A 14,586-nucleotide genomic window follows, 5' to 3' on the forward strand; every position below is an offset into this window, starting at 1 on the left:
TCCTATAGTTAAGAGTCGGTTTCTTGGCTTGTCTCTCCCTCAAGGAGATGCCATTTAGTGAGTTCATGTAAAGATCTGGGGGAATAGATTTCCAGGTAGTGAGACCGGCAGGTGTAAACATTCCAAGGGAGTAACAATCAACCCTAAAATCTCCAACTTCCAAAGACAACCTTCTCTGATGCACCCATACCATCTGGTCTTTTCAAAGGAAATATTCTTTTTTTTTAAATTTAATTTAATTTTATTATGTTATGTTAGTCACCATACAATACATCATTAGTTTTTGATGTAGTGATCCATGATTCATTGTCTTTCAAAATACTTTCAGAGCCCATGAATTCACTAGGGCCTACTTCCAAAGGGACTGGTTATTTATTTATTTATTTTTTAAAATAGATTTTACTTCTTAGAGGAGTTTAGGTTCATAGCAAAAGTGAGCAGAAGGTACAGAGATTTCCTGTATGCCTTCTGGCTTCTCCCGCCTTCCCCTTCATGCATAGCCTCCCCCATTAGCAATATCCCTCATCAGAGTGGCACATTTGTTCCAGTTGGTGAGGCTACATTGACACACCATTATCACACAGAGTCCGTAGTTCACCTCAGGGCTCATCCTTGGTGGTGTGCATTCTATGGGGTTTGGACAAATGTATAATGACATGTATCCACCATTATACTGGAGACGGAGTAGTTTCACAGCCCTAAAAATCCTCTGGTTGGTTATTTTCAAGTACAATGAAACCTCACAGATGTCATTTATGTAGCAAAAGAAGAACAAAGGAAAGCGGCAAGTACAGCTTTTTTTTTTTCTCTCTTTCTTTAAGATTATAAAGGTCTTTGACGCGTGGAAGGCAGGCTTTTATTAACTAGGCATTTGTATCATAAACATAATTCCCAGACAAGCAGGAAAGTCCCAGAATTCTGAGTCACTGATGTTTGAATAGATGTTTTGTAAGGCCAAGCATTTGCTTTTACAAATAAAGCATTGATGAACTAAACAGTTGCTTGAAATGAACTGGGCAAGTTTTATAATGTGCACTTGGCCTTCAGAAGACAGTCCTGTGATTTATAACAATTTTTCCCTCTTTAATCTGCATTCACATTACAAGAAAATCTCTCTTTTTTTGCTGCCGGTCTTAGTCAGTGCCCAGTGTGAAGGAGACCTGTATTTGCAAATTACAAAAATTTCATGTGGAAAAACAACAGAGTCACCTGATAGATGCTAAATATCAGCTCTTGGTTTGCGGGATACGCAGCTGCAGTGGTCTTCTCTTGTGGTGGGAGTTATAAGAAAATGAGAAAAGATTCTGTTTGTGAAACACAGTTTTGTCAGGAGTATGGTCAGGATGGTTTATTTCTTATTCCAGGTTGCTGCTAACACAGCTGGGATGTTTTAATGCATTTTGTGCACTTCAATAATAGAAAGGTGTAGAAATAGAACTGGAAAGAGTTCAGAGAGGGGCAGAGAATCAGGTATGTGAGGCTCCAGGCTATGATTTATACCTACAAGACCTAATACCTCATGAGGACTTTGCTTTACCAACAGCAAATGATGGGAAACACTAGCAATCTGCACATAGTTGAAGGGAATGTGAGTCCAAAAAAGAGGGCAATTTAGCTTGATATAAAGGGCTGGAGTTGGGTTGGAGACTCAGTGGGTAGAAGTGGGGGAGGTAAGAGAGCCTCCTTGTGGAACTAAGGTCATAAAATTTCAAATTAAAATACCCACATCATGGGCTTAAATACCTCTTTCCTCCACTGCCTTGCCCCCTGCCTAAACTTCCCATTTTCTTAACCATTCCAAACGGATAATTCTTTGACTCAAACTGTCCATTTGGGTGAAGAAGTCTACTCCAAGAGACCCCCATTATGGAGAGGAGGGGCTCCAGCTGTCTGTCCCAGGAGGCTGGGGAGGAACAGAACCATGGGCTGAACATGTGGGCATAGCTCCTTTAGCAATGAGGAATCTCTGACTCCTTTTCTGTTGTTTGATGGGATTGGATTAACTCTCCACCCTTGAATCTGTAGGTCCGGGAGCGGGTCTTAAAGCTCATCTGCTTTCACCTGATGCAGGACCTCTCTGTAATAGTAATAGTGACTGACAGTCCCTTGCCTCTTGTTTGAGGGCTTCTGGTGATGGGAGAGCCAATGTTTCATGAGTCAGCTCATTCACTGATGTTTGTTCTAGGTCCAATATATACAAGCATGGCAGTCCAGTGTAATCACCTGTTGAATTTTACAAAATCTTTACAGCCTGGGGCCCACCCTCAGTGACTATGATAGAACTGTTCTGGGGAGGGTGTTGGCATCACTATTATTTATTTATTTTTTAAAAATTTTATTTTATTATGTTATGTTAGTCACCATACAGTACATCATTAGTTTTTGATATAGTGTTCCACGATTCATTGTTTTTGTATAACATCCAGTGCTCCATGCGATACGTGCCCTCCTTAATACCCGTCACTGGGCTAACCCATCCCCCCACCTCCCTTCCCTCTAAAACCCTCAGTTTGTTTCCCAGAGTCCATAGTCTCTCATGGTTCCTTTCCCCCTCTGATATCCCCCCCCTTCATTTTAAAACTCTTCACGTAATGCCGATAGACTGAGGTTGAGAGCATGAATGCTGTCCTCTGGAGCTAAGTCCATTTCCTCTTTGACATGACAGTCTTTGAGACATAGGAAGCTGATAACCCGCCCCTCAGTCGATATCACTTCCCTAAGGCTTTCTCGTCTCCAGCTGAAGTCACTCATTTTCTTCAAAGTTACTCCTGTGATGTGGTTTTATTTCCTCACCATGCTGATCATAAGCTACATTGTCTGGATGCCACTTACAGTGTGTGTCTCTTCCTGCTTTTGTTTCATTGTGAGCTTGCTGTCAACTAAATCCCCTCAATTTTCTCCTCTAAAAGGCTTACAGCTTAGTGGAGGAGACTAGCATGCCAGCCCCATCCTGTAATTATAAAATTGATTTCTAAAGTCTAAATGCAGGAATTTTCTTGACTCTTAACAAATTTAATTTTGTTGGGTTACCTATTTAATCCTGTCCTCCAAAATTACTGGTAAGTATCACCTGTTTGGTAAGGCATCTGTATATTTTTACCGATGTTATTAATAGCAGGAAAAATAATAGACTCTACTTATTGACTGTGAGCACTTTATTGACTGTAAACACTTATTGACTGGAAATACTACCAGAATGGATCAAAAGAATCAAAATAGAGCCCTAGCTTCTATGGGATCACCAACTAAGTGTTTTTATGGAAAAGGAAGAATGCTCAGGGGCAGAAACAAGAGCCCACAGGATGGAACTAAGAGACACTGACTGGGTAAGTAATGGGTCCTAGAAAGAACATTACAACATCTATGCAGCTGGAGTGTGGGACTGCTTTGGACCTTTGTTGACTGTGTGCCTCCTCTCTCTCTTGTTTTGAATGGGAGCATCTATTGTGGGTATTCTGTGTGTGGAGTGTGTGTGTGTGTGTGTGTGTGTGTGTGTGTGTGTATGTGGGGGTCTCTATAGTCCACAGTATTCAGATGGTGATGAACAGTACTCCATGAGTTGTGTATGAAGAGCCACACACAGGGAGCTTCAGTTACACTTGGACATGACTTAGAGGGATGAGGCATTTGGCAGATCTGAAAGGGAGAGTATATTTTGCATGGGTGAGGGATGCGAATAATATGTGCCCAGAGACAGATTGAATCTGGGCTCTATAACTGACCAATAGAATATGGTGAAGGAACACTGTGCCAGTTTTCAGGCCAAAGCTTTAACAAACTAGCAGCTTCTACTTCCTACCTCTGGAGATGCTTATTCTTGGAATCCAAGCCACTATGTCGAGAGGAAGCCCAAGCTGCCCCTGGAGAGGCTCTTGTGGGGAAGACCCAACAGCCAGAACATTTGGCAGCCTTGTGAAGAGTCGCCTTGGCAGAACTTCCCCAGCTTACCCCAGGTGGGGCAGAGACGAACTTTCCCTGCTGAAACCTGCTCAGAACCAGATTCATTTATATAGCATATCATTGTTTTAAGCCATTGAGTTTGGAGGGATTCGTTTTCCAGCAGTAAGAACAGCACCAGGCACTGGGCTAGTGACTTTTCATGACAATGACAATGCTATGACATAGGTATTATTTTCTCCTCCTGGTAGATGAGAAGACTGAGTTTCCGTGAGTTTGGTAACAGCCTAAGATCACACAAGTAGTAACTGGCATTATTGGGGTTGAAACTGGGCAATGTATCATTCTTTTAACCTCTAAAATCCCAGGTAAGACAGTCATGCAGGACCGAGGGCAAGACAGTCATGCAGCCACTGGACAGAGCACTCTCTGCGGAGAGCAAAATAAAGAAAACATAGTCTGTTAAAATGAATTCCAGGTGGTTTTTCAGAGTCCATCGTCTCTCATGGTTCTTCTCCCCCTCTGATTTCCCCCCCTTCATTCTTCCCCTCCTGCTACATTCTTCTTCTTCTTTTTTTCTTTCTTAACATATATTGCATTATTTGTTTCAGAGGTACAGATCTGAGATTCAACAGTCCTGCACAATTCACAGCGCTTACCAGAACACATACCCTCCCCAGTGTCCATCACCCAGTCACCCCATCCCTCCCACCCCACCCCCCACTCCAGCAACCCTCAGTTTGTTTCCTGAGATTAAGAATTCCTCATATCAGTGAGGTCATATGATACATGTCTTTCTCTGTTTGACTTATTTCGCTCAGCGTAATACCCTCCAGTTCCATCCACGTCGTTGCAAATGGCAAGATCTTATTCCTTTTGATGGCTCTGAAAAACAAACTGGGGGTTCTAGAGGGGAGGGGGTTGGGAGGATGGGTTAGCCTGGTGATGGGTATTGAGGAGGGCACGTTCTGCATGGAGCACTGGGTGTTATGCACAAACAATGAATCATGGAACACTATATCTAAAACTAATGATGTAATGTATGGGGATTAACATAACAATAAAAAAATTAAAAAAACAAACAAACAAAAAAAAAAATGAATTCCAGGTGGTTTAAGGAACTAAATATAAAAACACTAAACTACAAAAGTATTAGAAGAAAATCTGGAAGGTCTTCAAGTTGTTAATGCTTGTGCATAAGAAATCTACTGGTTTCATATCTGATATTACTTTTAATAGTAGTTCTGCCAATTCTCTTGGGATCACAAGTTGTCTACATATAGGGAAATTTTTATTTATTTTTTGTCCACAATTTATACCTCTTATTTCTTCTACTGTTCTTTCTTTTAAAATAGGACCTATAATGCAGAACAATGATGAATAATAGTTATGATAGTTGTCTTGTTCTCGACCATAATGGAAACTTTCTAATCTTTCATTATTCAATATGACATTTTCTGTGAGTTTCCCCCTCAGTTACATGATTTTACATCCTTTCTTAGTGTAATAAGAGGTTTTTTTAAAATTTGGAAATAGTACAGAATTTTATCAAATAAATTTTTGGTGTGCATTGAGATGAACATAATGTTTTGTCCTTACATCTGTTGTAGTTGACTGCATCATAAATTTCCTAATGCTGAACCACTTTGCATTTCTAGGTGAATTCTGCTTGGCTAGGATTAAAAAATAATATATTACTGAATTTGATTTTCTAATATAATTTTTAGTATTTTAAATCTATGTTCACGTATTCATAGGTAACTTTGGCCTATGGCTTCACTTTATTTCTATATGCTAACCTTGTCTGGTTTTGGAATCACAGTGATGCTACCTGTGTTGAATGAGTCTGGAATCTCTCTATTTTTGTGTACTTTCAGATAGATACGTAATTTAAGGATTATCACTTGCTTCAAGGAATAGAAATCCCTATAAAAGTACTTGTTCAGAGTTCCTTTGTTTTTTAAAAGGATTCCAGGTTTGACTACCTTTTCAATTTTTAAAAGGGTATTAATTTATCTACCTTACTCTCAGTTTTTACCCTTTCTGGGATGAAGTTTGATTAATTCATATTTTTGTAGAAAATCACATACTTACTGAGATCATCAAAATTTTTGTTAGTATTACTTGCTTTTATTTAATAAAGTCTCTTATCTAAAATTATATCCCCTTTCTCATTGTTAAGTTAATGAATATTTGGAATATTAATTCCAAATTAATAATTTAGAATTAATTTATTTCTCATTCCTATCCCAAACACAACTAGAACCTTAGCATATTTTCACTCCCTCCCTTCCTTCCCCTGTAGACATCTTCTCCCATATAGAGATCTTCTGGGATTTTAGTTGCAGATTATTGTTAAAAATTTAAAAACTTATTTCCAAACTATGTTTTATTGGTTTATCCATTTATTGTTGATTCTTGGGTCCATATCTTTCCCTTTCTTTAAAAAGATTTTATTTATTTATATGAGAGAGAGAGAGAGAGGAGGGGCAGAGGGAGAGGGAGAATCCCAAGCAGACTCTGCACTGAGCATGGAGCCCGAGGCAGGGCTGGATCTTACAACCTCGAGACCATGATCTGTGCTAAAATCAAAAGCCAGATGCCCAGCTGACTGAGCTACTTAGGTGCCCCACAACTTTTCTTTTTTGAATTAATTTCCCTTTTTTTCTAATCTACTAAGACCTGTGTGTGATTCTTTTTTTTTTCCCCATGTGTGATTCTTTAAATGTCTGTGAAAATACCTTTATTTTGTTTTTCATTTTCAGTGCTAATATGGATGGGAATCAGATTTTAGCTTCAAAATAATTCCCCTCAGAACTTTTAAGGTATTACTCTATTGTCTTTTAACCTCAAGTATTGTCAAGAAGTTCATTCATTTTAGGTAGCCTCTTTTATTCTCTCATGAAGCATTTAGGATTTTCTCTTATCCTCAGACTTCTGAATTTTATAACAATGTTTCAAGGGAAGGTAGGTCTTTTGGCAGATGATGAATATTTTTAATTCATATGTTTCTGCAGCCTTGGGAAATTTTCTTTTTGTTTCTTGATTACTTGTTCTTCTCCATTTCTAGAATTTTCTCTGTTCTCTATTTCTAGAATTTTCATTAGATGGATATTGGCACTTTATACCTTTAAAAATTTTTTTATTTTCCATTTTTTCCTTTACATGACATATTCTTAAACAATCCCTTGGCTTAGTTTTCCAGGTCAACAAGTCACTATTTAAATGTGAACTTTCTCCAGTTCCATTTATCCAGTGAGTATTTTACTTTCTGAATCACTTTTTAAAAATTTCTAAGATTTCTCAAATTTTCTCATGTAATTATTAATTTATGGATATGATAGTCCCCCTTAACATTTCCAAAACATGAAATTTATGTTAATCCTCTTCTATTTGCTCTATGAACTCTGTACCTTTGTTATTATTTCTTCTTTGTGGTGATCTCATGCTGCTCTTTCCTTAAATCTTTGATTCTTTGTTGTCTACTCATCTCTCTTTTGTTTGTCCCTCTGTGGATGCCAGGTCTGATCACAGGTGCTTATCTCTGGTTACTGGAGGCTGGGCAGGATGAGCTGTTGAGAAGGTATTCTGGCTTTTCTTAATTTGTCTCCCAGATCCATGTTCTGAACTATCAGCCTTGTCTGGGCCCCAGGAGGCTGATCTCTGCATCACTGGGCTCCTTTGCCCACTACCTTCCTGTTGGTTCAGCTAAAGGGAAACTCCAGCTGAGTCTCGAGGATAGGAGGAAAGACTGGGTATTGATCTCCCCTCCCCCAGCCCTTCCCTCTGTCATCTTGATTTTGTCAGTAGTGATTTTTTAAAAATCTATAGTCAACACTCTTGGAGGTACACTCTACTTTTATGGCTACCGCTCTTCCTGCTTTTCAGTGACTGCTCCATCCTTTTCCCCTTCAGGACTGGGGGAGGTCATGGTTTTCCTCTGTTGCTAACCTTTGAGAACTTCTCTATCTCTGGATGGTTCCTTCAGCCCTCTCTTTAACTCTTGAAATAGTCCGTTTGTGAATATCTCTTTGGTCAACCCTTTGAGTGTGCATCCATTTCCTGTCAATGTCCTGATAGAGAGGATGGAGATGCTGGTGAGGTGTTTTCTCTCTGTGGCTGCTCCATATCCTCTGAGGGCTTTTTTGGCTATGGTATTAATTGGGGGAACTCATGTCAGTGGTAAGAAATAACCCAAAACTCTTAGTAGCCCAATAAAGATTTATTTTTCTCTCTATTGATCTTAGGATCCTGGCTCTTTCCATTTTGGAGCATTGTCATCTTCCAGGGGCTCCTCATAGATTTTCACTGTGTTCTTTACTCTTAGAGAGGAAAAAATGGGATGATTGCATGTAACATTTCATGGCCAGGTCTGGAAGGGTACATTTTATTGCTATCCATGGGCTAGAAACTAGTTATATGATCTCAACCTAATTTCAACAGAAGCTGGCAATATAGTCTTCCTGTGTGTCCAGGAAGAGGAGGATGGACTTAGTGAGCATCAAGCCACTTTCTTCCATAGCTTCAGGTGAATGATGCCTCTGAGGTCTAAGTGTCCCAATCCATCACTTTTACCTGTGCTATGTGCTGCTGTTGGTTACCACTCAGTTCAAGGTGAGGGGTGGGGTGTGGAGTGGAGGAGAGGAGCCAGAGATGTGTCTGCTCCAAAGGCAATGGCCCAGTTAATCCCCTGTTGTTTTTGCCCATTCACTCTTGCTTCTTGGGTCCGTTGTCTTGGAGCTTGGAGCATGGTGTAACCATTCCTCTCTGTAGCAGCTTTCTTTTGCACAAGTATTTGCTTGTGGTTTTGTCCAGCAAGTTGATCTTGTCTGATTTTTATCCTTCTGCTTTTTGTTTCAAAATTTCTGGTTAGTGTTGGGTACTGTTTCTTGTTTTGCACAGCTGTTATGGCTCCAGTATTTTAAAAACTATCTCTTCTGTCATTTATAAGGGTGTGGAGAAGGAGGGGAATTAGATGAATATACTATGTTTGCCACTTGGTCTAATGTCTTCATCTTTTTGTGAAAAATGTAGAGTATGGAATGATTGATTTGGGAGCAGTTTTAATGTACAGTGTGAAGAATTTGCTAAAAGAAAAATGAAATCATGATAGACATATATTGATAGCAAAAGGATGATTGATGGTTCTGTGTTCTCATAATATCTGGAATACTATTTCTAGCTCTGGATATTGCAATTTATAACAGATATAGGCAACCTGGAGTTTATCAGGTGGAGGACATCTATGATGGTGATTGTTCTGGAAAACATATCATGGGGTAATTGCTGAGGAAACCAGGGATATTCTGCATGGAGAGTAAAATATAAGGTGGGATGGGGGTGTATGTGTGTCAAAATATGCAGAATTTATCATAGATATTTGTTAATATGCTCTAGATTTTTAAGGAGATTGATATTAAGTATTATAGTATATTCTATGAATCCTCTTCCCTTTAAAAATATTAAGGCATTGTTTGCCAAACTCTGTTCCAAAATACTTCTTTTTGTCCTCTAAGGTGACCAACAGTGGCTGACTATCTTACATGTTTGGATCGTTTTGTAATATTTTCTTCTTGGGGGTTTTGGAAGTTGCAGTCATCAAAATCTACCCTTTTGAAGATATCCTTCTAAATATGCACTGCCAGGGGAAAGAGTATGTAGAGTTTTGCTCAGGAGAACAGGTTACAAAATGGAAGGAGTGAATGCATCCTAACACAAAACAACAAAATGATCTTGTATTGCCCCACTGTGTCTTTCTCTTAATGGTTGGATGAAGGAATGTACAAATAAATTCTTTATTATGCACGATACTGTGGGAAAGGGAATAGTAAATTGCTTTTCTTAGCACATGAATCAATCTATCCATCCATTTATTTAGTCATTTAAGAAATTCATTGTGTTCCTTTCATGACCTAGGCATTATTTCAGATACTAGGAATATAGTAGTGAACAAAATTTGCTGCCATCATGAAGCCTTACATTCAGTTGGGGAATATAATAAATTAACCCATAAATATAGGGATGTGCGTGAAGAAAAATAAGGCTGGGTCCCTCAGTCCAGGGTCAAAAAACCAGCTAGAGCATCTTATTGGTCACGAGAGGTCATGTACCAGCCTTCCTCACTAGGTATAGAAGCAAGTGGGGTGGGGGCATTTTTAGCTTCTGTAGTGATAGACTATTATGATGGGCAGTATATGTGGGTAGAAATCCCCAAACATGGAGAAAGTTTTAAGATCCTGATAGCCAAAACCATGGCAAGACCGTCCAGTACGGTCTCCAAAGGTTTATATAATCTTTCATGTAAATTGGTGTCAGTCCAACTTTCCTCCTGCCCAGGCTTACAGACCAGTTTGCAAAGTGGTTCCCCCCCCATCAACCTCTATTTAGTTAACATTGTGAGAAGAAACCCCTTTTTAACAATGTTGTTTTTAAGAATGTTCTGAGGTTTAGAATGAAAATTTTTTGTTGGGGCGTGTTCTAAGGATCAAAGCTCCTTTTTCTCACCACACATGTAACTTATGAGGTATCTGAAAAATGCACGACAGCATACTTTGGAGAATAAGTCTAGCCTGGATGAGGTGTCAGATGCTGGGGGCATTTTGGAAAGACATGTGGAAGATAAAGGTACTGTCTGTGTGCTCTTAGGTAATCTCATTATGGCGGAAGGCCCAGTGTTCGTGATGCCAATAGATGGGCAAAGCAGTGATATAGTAAAAGAGCAAGGAGACCATTTTTATTTTTATTGTGGAGTGTTGTCTTTTGTGAAATAAGAGTGTATTTCTTTGCTTTTAGGTAGCATTATACTAAACCATTGAATGAGCCAGTGTCTTTGCTCTGAAAGGTGAAACATAAGAAAATCCCAGAACATGCACTTTAATAGGTGAAGGTATCTTAGGACAAAAAAATGCTTAAAAATGTAAGTAGGACCACCATGAATGAATATGTTAATTATTGAGAGGCATAGAACTGAGTGATTAAGAGTTTATAAGCAGAGGCAGAATGCTCCTCAAGGTGATGATGGATGATGCAATTTGCAGCTCATGGACCACTTCAGTTTCTACTCAAAAATGCTGATCTGAGTTGAAGAATACTGCCAAGATTCTCATGATTTTATGTATGTATGTATGTATGTATGTATGTATGTAGGTGTTTATATTGAGATGTAATTGACATATAACATATTAGTTTCAGTGTACAACATAATGATTCAATGTATGTATATATGGTGAAATGAACACGAGAAATCTAGTTAACAACCATCGCCAGACATAGTTACAAATTCTCATGATTTTAAATGGCACCAACATATTTACTAAAGAAGAGTTGGCTGTTATCTGTAATGCCAGCCTTCCTTCAAGAGTTGATGACATAGCACAAATATCTTTAGATTTCCTTTACAGACCTTTTTTTTTTTTTAAATGAGGTATAATTATCATACAGTGTTATATTAGGTTCAGGTATACAATATAACAGTTGTGTACATTACTCAATGCTCATCAGGATAAGTATAACTTTTAAACCCCTTTATCTATTTCACCCATCCCTCTACCCACTTCCCCATCTGGCAACCACCAGCTTGTTCTCTGTATTTAAGAGTTTATTTTTGTTTGTTTTTTTGTTCTTTTGTTTTTTCTTAAATTCCACATATGAATGAAATCATACGGTGTTTGTCTTTCTCAGATTTATTTTACTTAGCATTGTATCTTCTAGGTCTATCCATGTTGCTGTAAATGGCAAGATTTCATTCTCTTTTATGGGCTGAGTAGTATTCCATTGTGTGTGTGTGTGTACATATATATACCACATCTTCTTCATTCATCTATGGATGGACACTTGGGTTGCGTCTATATCTTGGCTATTGTAAATAGTGCTGCAATAAACATAGGGGCGTGTATATCTATTTGAATTAGTGGTTTCATTTTCTTTGGGTAAATACCCAGTAGTGGAATTACTGGATTGTATGGTAGTTCTATTTTTAATTTTGTGAGGAACTTCCATACTGTTTTCTACAGTGGCTCCACCAGCTTGCATTCCCATCAACAGTGCATGAGAATTCTTTTTTCTCCACATCCTTGTCAACACTTGTTATTTCCTGTGTTTTGGTGTCAGCTTTACAGACTTTTTTGGATGTGTCATCTGTAGATTTGTTTGAACTCACTTTTGAACCAGTTTTTAATATTCGGGCAATGAATTTCATTAGGCCCCACCTACTTCTTTTGCTGCCCTTCCCTCCTTATTGCTGCTACAGCTTCCATGTGTTGCGAACATACTACATACCAAGCTGTGGTTGGCAGAATAATGGCCCCCAGCGATGTCCACATGCTAATCCCCAGAACCTGTGGAAAAATGGACTTTGTAAATGTGATTAAAGATTTTGCAGTGGGGAGACTTTCCTGGAGCAGCCATGTGGGCTCAATGTAACTATAGGGGTGCTTTTAAAAAAATGGGAAGAGTAGAGTTGAGGGAGATTGGAAGATGCTACCCTACTGGCTTTGGAGGTGGAGGAAAGGGCCAGGAGCCAAGGAAGGCAGGTGGTCTCTAGAAGCTGGGAAAGTCAAGGAAATAGATTCTCCCCCAGAGCCTCCAAAAGGAATGCAGCCCTGCTGACACCTTGATTTTAACCCAGTGAGACCCATTTTGGACTTTAATTTTCAGAATCATGAGATAATATATGTGTCTTGTTTAAGCCACTAAGTTTGTGGTGATTTGTTACAACAGCTATAGAAAACTAACACACAGGCATTGCATTAAGTTTTTTATACACATTATCTAAAGTTAATCCTCTCTGTGATCTTTTTAGGTAGGTATTATTATCCTCATTCTGTAGAAGAAGAAAGAGATTTGGAGAAATCTAAGTTGGGAATGTTGCCATATATCAGGATTTGATACGAATGTCCTTGTCCCTTCTGTTGATTGCCTCCACAGGAATCCCTTCTCCCTGATTCAGGAGCATCCTGGGACTTATGATGATGAGGTAGCCCTGGGCTCAAGTCTAAACTCCAACATGTTAAACCTGTCTGACCCTCTGTGCCCAATCTTTGTAGATTTGGTAGCATCCAAACCTGTAACTCCTCTTGGCTTTCCAGACTGGAAGTTTATGGTCTCCTTCATTTCTCTCATGGGCACCTCTACATCCTCTGGGGCACTTCCCTTCTATTTCTTTGAACATATCTGTAACATTCTATAACTCATTATGTGTTTCTTGGAGGACAAGAGCTACATTAAACTCTTTTCAAATTATTCCTTGAGCTATGTTAAGTACTTTTCAAATTGTTCCTGCCATCCTGTTAGCATTAGTTTATAAGTAAATTGAGAAGGAAAGGAAAGGAACAGAGCTTCTCAGAGCACTACCTTACGCCAAGTGCTTTCCATATATGATCTCATTTTATCTTTATAGAAATCCTCAGTTGCAGGTATCACAAGCCTATTTTTTAATTCTTTATTCAAATTCAATTTAGTTAACATATACTGTATTATTAGATTCATCATTATACTGATGAATCCAAATGATTCATCAGTTACATACAGCACCCAGTGCTCATTCCATCCAGTGCCCTCCTTAATGCCCATCCCCCAATTATCCCTTCCTACCACCTCCCCTCCAATAATCCTCAGTTTGTTTCTTAGAGTTCAGAACTCTTATGGATGCCTCCCTCTCTATTTTTATCTATTTTTCCTTCCCTCCCCCTATGTTCATCTGCTTTATTTCTTAAATTCCACATATGAGTGAAATCATATGGTATGTGTCTTTCTCTGACTATTTTGCTTAGCATAATACCCTCTAGTTCCATCCACATCATTGCAAATGGCAAGATTTCATTCTTTTTTTTTTTAAAGATTTTATTTATTCATGAGAGAGAGAGAGAGAGAGAGAGAGAGAGGCAGAGGGAGAAGCAGGCTCCCAAGGAGCAGGGAGCCCGATGCGGGACTCGATCCCAGGATGCTGGGATCGTGACCTGAGCCGAAGGCAGACGCTTAACCATCTGAGCCACCCAGGCGCTCTGATGGCTGAGTAATATATATATATATACCGCATCTTCTTTATCCATTCATCTGTTGATGGACATCTGGACTCTTTCCATATTTTGGCTATTGTAGATAATGCTGCTATAAACATAGGGGTGCATGTATCCCTTTAAATTAGTGTTTTGGTATTGCTTGGGTAAATACCCAGTAGTGTGATTCCTGGATCATAGGGTAGCTCTATTTTCAACTTTTTGAGGAACCTCCATACTGTAAGCCCATTTTATAGACAAGAAACTTGAGGGCTTAGAGGGTCAGACAGGTTTAACCTGTTGGAGTTTAGACTTGAGCCCAGGGCTACCTCATCATAAGTCTCAGGATTCTCCTGAACTAGGGAGAAGGGATTCCCATGGAGGCAATCAACAGAAGAGACCAGGGAAGATGGACGGGAGGAAGGAGGAGATTCTGGGCACTGTGCTGGTGTAAGCTGGTGCCGTGAAGCTCGTGTGGGGGCTGATGGAGTAGATATACATTGGGGAAACCAGAGCAGCTGTGGCTTGCCTGGGTCTTCTCCCTGTTTACTGTCATCTGCCCTCCTGGGCCTTTTTGCAGGGGAGATTCCATAAGGTGATACAGGATGGGAAGGAATTGGAGAATGATTCCTGGTCTCTATCAGTGTGTGGGTTTTAAGCCATGAAAATAGACTATTTTATATCTGTATGTGTT

This window comes from Halichoerus grypus, chromosome 1 (genome assembly GCF_964656455.1).
Source record: "Halichoerus grypus chromosome 1, mHalGry1.hap1.1, whole genome shotgun sequence".
In the NCBI taxonomy this organism is placed as follows: Eukaryota; Metazoa; Chordata; class Mammalia; order Carnivora; family Phocidae; genus Halichoerus; species Halichoerus grypus.